We start from the raw sequence: 14,624 nt of genomic DNA, 5'->3' as shown, positions 1-14,624 counted from the left end.
CATATTATGGGGTTCTATGTTATGTTTCAATATATGTATGTATAGTGTAGTGTTTAAATCAAGTTAAACATATCTGTCTCCTCAAGCATTTATCAGTTCTTTATGTAAAAACTGTCAAAATCCTTTTTTTTAAATATAAAATAATTTTTTTTTAGTTGTAGATGGGACTCAATACCTTTATTTTATTTATTATTATGTGGAACTGAGGATTGAACCCTCTGCCTCACACATGGTAGGCAAGAGCTCTACTACTGAGCCACAACCCCAGACCTCAAAAATTTTTTTTCTAGCTTATTTTTATTGATGTATTGTAATCGAGGGCACAGAGTAGTGTCTGCTTTCAAGACTGGAGCTGTGCTGCAGATGGTAGCAGAGGGGCAGCCTGACAAGTGAAGATGCTGCTGACTTCCCAGCAGAAACCTGAGAACACTAGATGTATACAGTCTCCTATTTAGTCTCCAAGATTTATGAGGTAAAGCTGTTTTTATAACAAATCTTCTAAAAATTGTTTTTCAGAAGTAGCATTACCCAATCTGTCCTAAAGGAGCATGCGTTAGTGACAGATAGTGGGACTTCATTGTAAAACTAAAATCTCCATGCAGGGAAAACCCGAGGCCTCATTTCCATAACATGGAAAGTATAAGGAAGCATGTTGTCAGACTTCCTTGTGCAGGAAAGTCCCCACGTTTGTGATGATGTCTTCTCTCTACCAGGTCATGCATTCCCTGCCAGAAAAACTGTAGCCTGCTCTGGTAGCCAGTAGGGCTTTGGGAGCAATTCCCCATTTGAAAACAAATTGGTTCCCTGTCATCACTGTTCTTGGTGTTATGTTCTGCCTGGATTCTCACCAAGAGGTGGATCCATTAACTTGGGTCACACAGTCATTGTTCAAGGAACTGGAAGAATTGTGATGTGTGTAGAGGGGTGCTGTCACAGCCCATCATCCCTAAGACCCATGTTCTTGGTGCTTATGGGAAAGGTGCAGAATGCAAAAGCTGGGGAGGTGGCAACTACAGATCCTCAGCTTCACTGAAGTGCTTCAGGCTGGCCTTGTGCAGCAACCTTGGGGATGTGCATTTATTTCTCCTGCTCACCTTCTGAACCCAGGCCCAGGTTTTACCGCTGCAGCTGCTGCAGCAACTTGGCCACCTGCAAGATGGTTTTGGTTCCAAGCACAGTACCCTGCAGCATTCCCATACTCTTCCTGGAGACCAGCCTCTTTCTACAAGAACAGGGCCAGAACTGAGCTTTTGTGTTTTGGTTCTACTTTGGGCTACTGTTGCCCACATAACCCTTCATTCAGGGAACTGTCTCTGGAAGGACAGAGCATTGGCAGGACTAGTCATTTTCAAAGGGCACAGGTCCTGGAAACTTCAAACTTAGCAACAGAGTCTGAAGGATCTTCATTATGCCTTCATGTGCCCTGGTTTGTCCAGGTTTCACAGCCTAATTTTTTAAAAAATCAGTTATTGAACATTCCCAGTTATTTTATCCTTTAATTCTAAATTTTCTTCAAAAATATCAGTTTTAATCAACAAATTAATTAGGCATATTAATAAGATTCACTGAGATATTTTCTTAACCTATACAGCCTGCACTGATCACATCCATACCTTCTCTTCCACTCCCTCCACCCCAACAGACTTCCCAGTTGCTAGTAATCACAATTTTACATTCAGGTAAACTTTTCACATATTTTGTTTTAATAGGAGAACAAATAAGATACTTTCTTTCTATGTCTGTTTTTTTTTGGTTGCTATGATTTTATCAGTTCCATTTTTTTTCTTTTTTGTTGCAAATGACAGGAGTTTTTTCTTTTTAACGAGTGAATAATACTCCTTTTTGTATATATACCATAGTTTCTTCATTCCGTCTGTTGGTTAATTGTACTTAGATTGATTCTATGTGTTAGTTATGCATAGTGCATGCAGTCAGTGAAACTGACTCTTTTGTATGCTGTTTTCCTTTGGATATATACCCAGGAGTAATGTTGATTGTTCATGTGATAGTTCCATGTTTAGTTTTTTGATGAATCTCTATATTGTTTTTCATAGTGGACACATCAACTTACACTTCTACCATCAGTATATAAGAGTTCCCTTTCTCTATGGCCTCACCAGCATTTGTTAATTTTTGTTGTTTTGATAATTGCTATTCTAAATGGGGTGAGATTGTATCTCATTTCAGTTTTGGTTTGCATTTCCCTGATGGCTAATGACATTGAGCAAAATAAAATACATTTATTGGTCATTTGCATTTTTCTTTTGAGAAGTGTGTATTAAGATCATACACTCATTTTTATTTGGATGACTTGTTTTTGGTTGTTAAGTGTTCTTTTATTTTCTTCTGTAGTTCAGATAACAACCATCTGTAAGATTAATAGTTGGCAAACATTTTCTCCCTTTGTGTAGGTCATCTCCTCACTCTGTTGATTTTTCCTTTGCTGTGTAGACACTTTTTATTTTGATATAATCCAAGTGTCAGTGTTGCTTTTGATTCCCATGCTTTTGGGAAATATCCAGCTTTTGGTCCTACCTGGAAAATCGTTGCCTTCCCTAATGCTGTTCTCATGTCTTGGAGAACACCTTTAAGGAAGGTTAAATTAGAGAGGGGTAAGGAAGTCAAGAGCTCTTTAACTTGCCTGTCCAGAGCTGAGAATGTTTTCTCTTCCTTCACAGTCAGATGACCTGATCATCAAGTTTATTTCTTCATCTCTAAGAGGAACTGGAAAAAATGGCAACATTTTATACCCACTTCTTCCATCTCCCCCTATGATTTATTTTATCTCAAAGTGACCATGGGAGAAACTTTTGGGGTTTCTATCCTGTTTCTCAAAGTCTGTTTCATCATGTGCCACAGCTATGACTATCCCATCACTAACAGTGTCCTGCTGAGTTCAAGTCCACTTTTTACTGAGGTCCAGTTATGGAGGTCTGTTTAATTAAATCATTGGCTATTGGTGATGGCACTTGGTTTCCACATAACTGGTTCCTTTGGCAAGCAGCTCCCATTCTGGGACTATCTTGAGGACCCTCAAGAGTCACATAATTGGCATAAGGTCAGGCATGGCTGAACGGTGCATATTATGGATAAAAAAACTGTCTACTCTTATCTTTATTGTTCCAAACCTATTTTGGGAATTTGGCAAGGAAAACCCAAATATTATAAAAAATATGCTTTTATTACCCTTATGGTTGAGAAAGTTTTATGGTTTTAGAAACTCTGTGCCAAGAACTGAGGATGAAATCAAATGTATATTTCCTTTTATAACCCAATATTGTGAGTTCAATGTCCATATATCCATATTAGATTTCCATGTATTCAGACTGCTTCTTTAAGTAAATGGAGATGTTTTTGGTGTTACTAAAGAAAAAATGTACATAATCTACATTCTGCAACCTGCAAAATATTGAGGCAGGTTCCCAAAGTCCTTGAAATGAAGTCTACTTGTGAATTTAAACCACTTCAGGCTTCCCTTTACCTGAGGATGGAGGATTAAAAATTTATATTGAACTTTGCTCAATATTTATCTTGAATGATACCTGTGACAATAATGACCTCAAGTACTGTGGTCCTGCCAAGAGGAGCAGAATTTTTATTCTCTAAGCAAATGACAAATCCTGTGAAACAAAGAAAACATGTGGGTAGAATTAAAGCACCTTTAGTAGGTACTCTACCAGGACCACTGGTTTTAGGAATGTTTTTCTTGTCAACCAGGAAAAGGAACTTTAAAAGACCATTTAGCCTTTTATGCAATTTTACATCAAAAATATTTCTTCATGTTATAGAAGCAAAGGTTTCAACTTGTGGAACTTTGTAAATACTGACCTTTAAATTGATTACATCTCTTTTTAAAATATATCTCCCACTGTCTAGAAACCATAACCAAGTGTTAATCCCCATGATACATTAAAAGAAGAATAAGTGAAAATTCTGTTATTCTGGTTACCACTAGTTCTGTGGGGGATAAAGGCTTTTCCCTTTGGAAAAAAGTGTTTTGTTTAGTATTTAGATATTTTATACTCTTTTTCCCCTTGGACTAATATTTATGTCACTCTTTTTAATGTAAATTTTTAAGTTTATATATGAGAGCAGAATGCACTACAATTCTTATTACATGTATACAGCACATTTTTTTTCATATCTCTGGTTATATACGAAGTATATTCACACCAGTTCCTGTCTTCATACATGTACTTTGGATAGTAATGATCATCACATTCCACCATCATTAACTAACCCTTGCCCCCTTCCTTCCTATCCAACCCTATGTCACATTTCTTTTATCCACTAAACAATACATAAGTACATGTTTAAAAATTTCCTTTCCTCTGGGGTGTTAGGCTTTAAGGTTTAAAAATTCTTTTGTATTGACTTATTGTTACGAGTATGATCAGTGTACAATATTGAACACGTCATGAGTTTACTATAAATTTTGATAAAACATTACTAATACAATGAAATTCCATTTGAAATCTTAGCAAGGTGAATAGGGATTTTAAAAACTGTAATCTGATGTATCCATCATCAAATCATATTATTGTTAGCATAAAGTAGTTTTCAACATCAATGACCTAATTTTCAACTTGATGACACAAACTAATAAATTTTGGTCTCTTAAAGTAATAGATAGAAATGGAATGAGGTTTGTTAGAAAATTATCCAAGTTTTTGAAAAATTTAGTTCTCTGTTCGTGATCATATTGTAAACTATTATGAAAATTATTTGTAATGGTCTACCAAATAAGAATTTGATTGTTATTGTGTTAGCTATTTATTGATGTGAACAAAGTGTCTTACAAAAACAACTAAGAGGAGGAAAAGTTCATTTTGGGGTAATGGCCTCAGAGGTCTAATTTCATGGATGCCAATGCTCTGAACCTGAGATGAGTGGGAACATTATGGCAGAACTGCTTGGTGGAGGAGAGATGCTCAGTGGGGGGAACCTGGGACAAAACATAATCCTCAAGGTCATGCATCAGTGACCAACTTCCTCTAGCCACACTCTTATCTGCCTAATTACCCCCAGCAGTTTATTCAAGTGATTAGTACATCAAATGAATTAATCAGTTGATGGGGTTACAGTTCTCAAAACCCAGTCTTTCCACCTTTGAACATTGCTACATCAGCTAACATGAGCATTGGGCATTCACTAGATCTGAACAATAATAGACATTCTTTGATATTGTTGAATGTAAAGAATAAAAACTGGGATAAGTTGCAAAATGTTTGTTATTTCTCATTTCGTTGTTATTTGTTTTCTCAATATTTATACAACATTTTTCATTTTATATTTTCAAAGTACGGTATCAGGTTATTATTCTCAGAACAGTTTGGGAAAATAAAACAACTAATGCCAATATACATTGTTTATATATGTTTTATTTACAATGGCTTTGAATACATATTTTTGTTAACATTTGAGCTAGAAAGTTAGCATAGTCATGTTAAAAAAATTGTACATCATGAACAAATTGTTTTCATCCCAGGGATGTTAGGATGGTCTAACATATGCAAATTAAGAAATGTAATTCTCCACAGAAATATGTTTCATGACAAAAATCACATAGTCATCTGAATAGATGCAGAGAAATCCTTCAACAGAATTCAGGACCCATTTATGATAAAAGCACTGGAGAAAGTAGAAATAGAAGAAACTAGAGATAGAAGGATTTTTTTCCATTGCTGAATTATAACTTTACATAAAAGCAGAATTTCTTCTGATATGTTCATAGATGAATATAGCATAATTTGGTTGATTTTATTTCCCTGTTCTTCCCCTTTCTACCCCTTTCTCACTTATCCTTGACTCTCTGCCTTTATTCTAGATCTTCCTTCTATTTTTGTGAAATCTTCCATTCTACTTTTAAAATTCCTTTTTTCTCTTCAGCTTCCTTAGATCAGAAAAACACTCAACTCTTGACTAAATCTGATCCATTTCACTTAGCATGATCCCCCCAGCCCTACCCATTTACCAGTAAATGAGACAGTTTCATTCTTTTATGGCTGAATATAGGAAGAGCAGAAAAGTAGTGGAAAGTGAACAGGGGAAGGGAGGAGGAGAGGGAAAAGGGAAGCATTGGGGAATGTATTGGAGCAAATTATGTGATGTGAATATCCATAGATGACACAATGAGCCCCACTACTACACATAATAAAAATTTAATGAAAGAACTAATAGGCCAGGTGTGGTGGCACACACCTGTAACCTCAGTGACTCAGGAGGCTGAAGCAGGATGGTTACACATTTGAGGCCCTAAGCAAAGTAGTTAGACCCTGTATCAAAATAAAAAAACAGCACTTGTTTGTGTGGGCTCTTTTTGTTCAGTGATGAGGTCCATGAAACAGGGTATAGGAGAGTGTGGCTGTGGTGTCACTAATCAAAACCCATGGAGACCATGCAGTAAGCAGGTCTGATTTTATTTCACATTTACCATGTATATATACTCAGGCAGTAGCTAAGCAGATTACAGGCAGCCACCAATGCAATTTCTGCTAATTCTCCTTGCAGTGTCCAATTAAGGAGTGGCCATGGAGCAAACACAGGGACCTCAACACATGGCCTCACACCCTGGCCTGTGCCTATGAGATAAGCAGCCTGCTGTTTAGACACCAAGCATGAGGGGAGTGGTCTGCCACTCAGAAGCCCTTAAGGTATGCCATGAATGCGGTACTCCATGCACTTGTCCCCACACTTACTGTCTTGCCTTTCTCCTCTCTTGCACTTTGCCTTGTGTGATGAGATGACAAAGCACAAAGGCCCTCATCAGATGCCAACACCATACCATTGGACTTCCCATCCTCCAGTACCATGAGCCAAATATACTGCTCTTCATAAATTTCCAGTCTGTGGTATTCCCTTATAGCAGCCGAACCTGAAGTAAGACATTAGGTCAGAGGTGACTTCCCAGTCCCTGTTCTTTCTTGTCATGGCGGAGATTTTGAGAAAAGTGCTTTTGATATTCTAACTCTCAGACTTTTTGTTTTGGGGAAAATGTGGATGATCACTTTTCTAGGTAAATTCCCTCAGTTGCATTTGATGTCTCCCTTCATTGTCGGAATGTGAGCCTGTAATATGTCTCACTTGCACTATTCTATGCTTTCCCATAGCTCTCTTCTTTTCAATTCAACTTATGTGTTGCCAGCACAATAAATTTTGTCTGGTCTGCTCTTGTTTCTTTGTTGAGAGCCACAGCCCAAGGGGCCCCAGCAAACTTCCAGCTGCCAGCTGATTGGCTCCTCTGTGGTGATGCTCATTGGGCTGTTTCTCCACCCTTTCAGACCACGGAGCTGCTCATTGGGGGACTCTTTAGGCTCCGCCCACATGACCCAGCCAATTGGCCTCAAGAGCGGAAGGAGTGGGAGGTTGAGAGGCTCCCCAGAAGCCGGTGGTGGCAGTTGGGCTCTGAGGGAATTCCTGAAGAGCTCATGTGGTGCTGCATGTGTTCTAAAAATAAAGTTTATTTCTGCTTGATAAGTGGCATGTGAATTGTGCCCAGCCAGACTGTGGCATTTCTTTCTTCCTTACTCTTCTCCATATTATTCTTTGCTTGAGATTGAAGTCCAATGTATTGTCTATCCTCAACTTTCTGGTTTTCCTTTCAGTTGCAATATGTTCCAGTAAACTGGTGTGCCAGTCATTCTTCAAACACTAGAAGCATTAAATGCTGGCTAAAATTCCCTCCACCTATATCTTCCATTGTCACTGCCTGTCAAAATCTTCCCCATTGCATAAGGCTAGTTCAAATACTACTCCAACAAACATCCACCTATCCTTCCCATCTGAAAGGTGTTCTCCATCAATTTGTTTAGAACAATGTTGAAATTCTCCCTCCAAGATTTTTAGCTCTTTGAACAAAATAATCACATTTTTATTTTCTTGCATTACTTTCCATACATCTTTCTTGTTGGGAGATGTTCACAAAATACTTGTTGAATTAGTGATATTTGTGCAGAGGGACTATAAGTCATCAATGTTTGTCTTCATTCTTTTACTCATTTTCCTGTCAGTTGCTCCTAGAAATATTGCTTGACTATTTCTTATATATTTTTGTCATTGTGCAGAAAACCTCATTTCATTGCTCCTGAGTCGGTCAAGATGTGCAGGCCAGGTAACCAGACAGATTTTACTTTGATACATGGACTGTTGGTCCTGGGGAAGAAGCATTAGGTATAATGTAATACAGTTGTGGTAAATTTAATATTTTATAGTCTCTCTCATGTCATCTATTACTGGCTTATACTGTATCATACTTTGTTCATGATTCTTTTTTTGTAAACTTCTAACAGCCACATATTTTATTGTTTCTTAATTATGCCTGAAGAAAATATATAGGTTTGTGAATCTACAACTCATACCTAGAAGTTCCCCATCAATCACATATTCTCTTGAGAAAAAAAGATTAAACTAGTATTATATATACTCATGGGTGCTTAAGCCAGGATATGTCTAGGCTTGTGATGATTTTCACAGTTGTTTTGTAGTCTGGAATTTATTTCAAAAATTATTATTTTTATGAAAAAAAATTATCATTTTATTTCTATTTTGAAGAACAGGATTTGGAGGGAGCACACATTTTTTAAAAGAGGTGTAATATACATCTATTGCCTGCAGTAAAAAAAGGGTTCATTGTAATCTCTTATTTTGCCCTGTTAATCTAGTGATAGTATGTTATTGATATCATGTTAATAATTAAACAAAATAGTGCACTCTAGACCCACCATTGATTGTTTTGTTTGCTGTTCATTATTTTCTTTGTTGTTAGCTTTGTTTTGCCTCTGCACCTAGATTCATCTATAAGTCATCAACTAACTCATATATGTCTTATAGATAAGGAACACAGACATAGGGAGAGTAAATAAAACTTCCTATTGTACCTAAAGTGTCACTATGTTAGTATAAAGATAATATGAACTGATTGTGGCCTATCTATCTGCCTTCATTAGAAAAAGAGGGATTCTCCATGTTCATCCTAATATTCCAGACATTCAGATGCAATCATACGCTGCATTATTTCAGTGCCTTTGCACCCTCTGGTCTTTCTGCCTCAAATAATGACACGACTTCAGTACTCCTTATATGCTTTGTCAGTGTTGCAAAAAATCTCATTTCTTTGCTCCAAATTTTTTGCATAGATCCTTCTTCTTCTACTATAGAACTTTTCCTGATAAGCTCAAGGAGAAACAGTCTCTTCCTTCTCTTTTTTTTTTTGCCACAACTGCTTTGACCATAGTGTGATATTGTGCCTCTTCCACCGTACTGAAATTATTTATTCACATGCATGTCTAATAGACCTTATCTCTCTCTTTATATAGGTATTGTATATCTTTCCTTCTTTTGGCTCCCAATAATGTTTAGTACATGATAAAGACAAATAAAAGCAAATGATAGATCAAAGAAACATAGAAGTAACTGAAATTACAGCTAAGTTTTAATAGTTAAAGCTTATATTGGGAGATAATTGTTATGAGCTTCATTTATGGTGTTTCAATATTTCACTATTTTGAAGGTATTGATAAATTTATATTTAATTTTAGTATTATACATGTTAAAAAAAATCTATGGAGAACCATTTTTATGAACAACATCTGTTTTAGTCAGTTTTGTCACTGCTGTGACCAAGAGACCCAACAAGAACAGTGTTAAAGGAGCAAAGATTTATTCAGAGCTCATAGTTTCAGAGGTCTCAGTCCATTAGACTCCTGGGTAAGCTGCATATCTTGCCCCTGGATTGTGGTGAGGGGAAGGGGATTTGGTAACCCCCTGTCAACTGTGATCCATCTACAAGGTCCTTCTATATGGATTATGGGACAACCCACTTCTGAGGCATTCCCTGTGTTTTCATTTGTAATTGTAGACGGGGAGAAGCTCTATAGATTTAATTTCTTCTAAGTCTAGGTGTGGTCTCCACAAAACATCTGCCCTTCCCAGCACCATTTTCTGCCAACAATTTATGTTGAATTGTGCAATGTTCTTGATTGTCTTTGCTACTTCTAATCTTTTTAAACTCTGTCTGCTTTTTTTGTAACTGTTGTTAAGAAAACAAGTTTGCCTGTGCTTTTCTGCCTTTGTTCCTTTCCCTAGCCCTACCATAGTCAGCTCTGGTTATAGGAATTATTTCCTTATTTTTTGATATAATAATCTAATTCCAAGTTGCCCAAGTATTAAGTTGTTCAATGTTGAGTTTTCAAGTATTTGCTCTGCCACCCACCTCTCTGGTCAGTTGTTCTTTCCCTGCTTTGATTCCAGGCTGCAGAGGAGTTGATGGTTGCTGCCCTGGTCTGCTCTGCCATCTTCTTTCTCCTGTTTGTCTCATTTAACATCACTCATGTTACTGTCATTTTCATTTTTTCTCACTTTTCTTTGTGGATTTTCTGTTGGGTGTAAAGTTTTTTTGATTTTTTTTTTTAAATTTATTCATTTGTATGTTTTTAGAGGGAGTTTTCCTCCTCAGTAATCTAAATCTAGTTGGGTTGTGGGAGTAATATTTTAAAGTGGTTTTGCATTTGGCCTTTTCAAATTTTCAGGGTTATTATCAGATATAGATAAAAATTTAAATTAAATTTTTTGGTTAGGAGTCTTTTACTTATTATAGGTCATAAGAATTTTCACTCAACCAAACCTATGCAAAGAGACTGTGTTTTTACCCTCAACTTTTTATCATGAATAGTTTGAAATAGCAGTTGAATGAATATATAATTAACTTCCACATAACCACCATCTATATCTGAGAATTGTTAATGTTTTGACCAGTTACATAAATAGTATTTGTTGCACCATCTGAGAGTATGTTTTATGTATCACACCTTGCCCCCAAATACTTCAGTACACATCTTTTAAAATTTTCATTCTTCTACAAAATTCAAAATCCTCTCTACCAGCTATTTGAAAATATTCAGTTCATTTCTGTTAACTGTTGTTTTTCTATTGTACTAAATGTCTTCTGTACCAGTTAACTACCTGCTTTTCAAACCTCTTTTTCAGTCACTGGTAACTAGTATATCATTTACTTTTAAGTGATGAACTTTTAGCTACCAAGTGAGGGAGAGTATGCATTATATATCATTCTGCACCCTGACTTATTTTACTGAATAATTTTCAGTTTCATTCACGTTGCTACATGTGACAAAATCTCATTTTTCATATTAGTTAATAATATACAATTGTGTATATATGCTACATTTTCTTTATCCATTTGTCTGTTGATGGACAACTTATGTGATTTTATATTCTGGCTTTTGTAAGCAGTGCAGCAATAAATATAAGAGTGAATGTATCTTTTTTATGACAATTGCAGTTTTTCAAATATGCACCCAAAATGAGATTTTGGGTCATATGGTGAGTTTATTTTTAATTTTTTAGTTTTTCCATAATGGCTATCCTAATTTATATTCCCATAAGCAGTGTAAATGACATTCATTCCCTGTCCATTTTCATCAAGATTTGTTATTTCTTGCTTTCATTGATAACACCCAGACAACCTCCCAAAAATGTACCTTAAAAATGCTCTGACATTTAAAAGCAATTGAGTATATTCTAGATTCCACTTGCAGGGTATAGTACTGTTACCTACAATGCAGGCTGAAATAAATACTACCTACATAATGTTCAACATTGTGCATAAACCTGAGTTTGCATGGTGGAGAAATTTTGTCATTTTCAACATTTTCAGAGTCAATAACTGCTAACGTTTGACTTTGGGGCTTAGTTTCAAGTGGATATTTCTCCACAATGTCTTGAACTTCTTTGCAATTCCATGAGTCCAATCTATTAAGTCTTTTTCAAATTTTGTGGATTCATTCATTATTCTTTCCTGACTTTCATTCAATTGAGATAGGAGGTCCAAGATCTTATACATCTGCTTCAACCCTAAGCAAGCATCAGGAGACCAACTCTTGGGTTCTAGCCTCCTGGGAGTGGTGTGGCTAGGTATGTAGTGATCAAAATCCTCCTGAGTTGTATTCAAAGACTGGACATCCAATTTCTCAATGAAAGCCCCAGCACAGTACAGGTTGATGAAATAGTATCTGTCCTCCCCATCATCAGCCATCTGGGGTTGCAGAAGCAGGTGATGTACTGTATGTAGGACTACAGGTGGGGTGAAGTTGCCCTTCAGCACAATGTAGATGAGCTTGAGCAAGAAGCAGAAGAAGGCTCAAGTCACTAGCAGAAGCAGACTCATTGTTGGTGATCTTGATGGTGTTGAAGTATGCTTGCTACACCTGGTGATGCAGGCCAACTTATCTTGAGGCACATGCTTCAAATCCCTATCAATGACATTTGATCCTCTTCTGAATGGTGTAGTCTTTCTTATCGTCAATGATTTCTGAACAGAACACATAGTTAGAGAGGCGAGTCATGTTGTACTTTTCAATCTGATCCATTATCTTTTCAACTGTTTCTGGAGGCACTTTTCCATGAGTCAGCATTCTTTCCGCCACATTCTGGTAAAACTCTTTACTACACTCTGACTGCTCCTCAGTGCTCAAATCCATTTTGTAATGTGTCCTTCCAAAAATATCTTGGTATTTTTTTTTTTGAACTCTTGTCCATTTTTTTTGACGGTCATGAGAAACTCTATGAACTCCTTAGACACCGTTTCAATACTGTTTTGGGGGTTTATGGAAGGACTGGGAGCTTTTGCTTCCTGAATTTCTGACCTATTTGATCCAACTCTGGAACAGGCACTTAAGAATTTCTTCACTGTGGTTACCTTGTGGATGTTTCCACTGGTTTTCTGGAAAATGTGAGGGAGGGAATCCCCTGGTTGCTCTGACTTTTGCTGGCCAAGTTCTCTTCCTCCTCCTACTGAAGTCCTTCAGCCAGCTCTCAGTCCTTCTGAATCTGCTTCTTCTGGGCTCTGTGGTACTCCTGTCTCCAGCACTGGGAGCAGAAGCCCTGCAGGGCTGGATTTCCATAATAGCTACAACCCTTCTTGCACAGGAGCTTCCACTGCTCCAACATGAATTCCTAGGTGCTCAGACTTAAGGCTCATCTTCTTCCTGCTGGGCGGCTCCTGGAGTTAGCACTACAGCTGCCCAGGCTTCTATAGGAGGTGCCTCCTTGTTGTTTTGATTTGCATTTTGCTGATGATTAGTGATAATGAATTTTTTTCCTATACATGTGAACGATTTGTATTTTTTTAGTTATATAATTTGTATTTTTATTGTTGTGTTTCTAGAATTCCTTATATATTCTGGTAGTAATTCCTGTCATAAAATTAATTAGGAAGTATTTTCTCCTCTTCTGTAGGTTGTATCTTTACCCTGTTGTTTCCTATGCTTTTTCTTTGACTTAATTTTATGTTGTCATTTGCTGTCTGTGCTTTTAGGGTGTTATCCAAACAATCTTTCCTTCTATGTATGTATTGAGTTTTTTTTTCCCATGTGTTCTTCCAATAGTTTTATACATTTCTGTCTTAAACTTAGGTGTTTAACACATTTTGAATTTAGTTTCATACATGGTGAGAGGTGGTGGTTAAATGAAACCCTCTAATTTTAGGATTTCAAAATGAAGGTGGATAACCATATCTCTACTTGATACAAAAAAAATCATACTGTGGCAATAACAGGTGTTTTGTGTTCAATTTTATGAATTGTCCCTCCACAGCATGTTCAATTTTATGAATTGTGTTCAATTTTATGAATTGTACCTCCACAGTCTCTCATAATGTACTTTCCTTCTTATTTTTTGTTAGAATATTTTCTTTTCCCAGAGAGTATTGTTTGTGTATACACATTCTGATATGCTTAATTAATCATGTGCTAATTAGCATATCATTGGGAAACTATTCATAGCACTGAAAAAGTGAGCAAAATTTGAAGCACATAACTCTTTTATTTACAAGAAGATCATGAATCAAATGTAGCAAAAAAGTCAACATGAAAGGTAGAACATCAATTTCTTAGGAACTTCTGTGCCTCCTTCAAAATAGGTCATATACCATACATGACAGGAACCTAATACTCAATCCATAAAATGTCAGAAAGCTTATTTTTTCTTAAAATCATAAGGAAATATAAATAGAAGTTTTAGTATTTTATCTTTCTGTACAAGTGGTTCCTCTTTTTAAACAACCAGGGTACCTGTTCTCCATTTTGAAGATCACTGTGTAAGAGATCCATTGGCTCTATAATTTAAAGGACTTGGGCATAGATTGCATCACAATTCTCAAGTGTATATATCTTTTTCTGTGAAAGGATTAAGTTTTGATGCTATTAACATGTCTTCCCATGGGTTGAGTGTCTTTTTCTGCCCATTCACACGTTTAGCCAGGTGACATTAACTGGCCAATAGACCAGAATGAATACAATATGCACTTGATCCAAATTGAAGATGCTACTGCACAGTTCAGCTTACAAGGAGCCACTCAATGATTGTGGATACCTTCTCAATCCTCTTATACCCTGGTACTGTGCTGTGGGACACTGCATGTGTGGACATCCTCCTCACCATGCCTCCCACCTGGCTTCCAGAATGAGAAAACATTCAGAAAGGATCCACATCAAGTTATAGTCTACTTGAAGTACATCCTAAGCACATGTACTATGTGAAATCAATGTTATAAACCACTCAGCTTTGGGGTTGTTTCAGACACAATGTAATCTATTTACAATATATTTGGC

At 36.7% G+C, this 14,624-nt stretch overlaps 1 pseudogene; it reads right to left on the bottom strand.

Moving 5' to 3' along the window:
• Positions 1-11,984: 11,984 nt before the first annotated feature.
• LOC143396673 (rab5 GDP/GTP exchange factor pseudogene) lies at positions 11,985-12,994 on the bottom strand (annotated as a pseudogene).
• Between the last annotated feature and the right edge of the window lie 1,630 nt (positions 12,995-14,624).

This window comes from Callospermophilus lateralis, chromosome 4, assembly GCF_048772815.1.
Source record: "Callospermophilus lateralis isolate mCalLat2 chromosome 4, mCalLat2.hap1, whole genome shotgun sequence".
NCBI lineage: Eukaryota > Metazoa > Chordata > Mammalia > Rodentia > Sciuridae > Callospermophilus > Callospermophilus lateralis.
This window is presented reverse-complemented; position numbering and strand designations above follow the sequence as displayed.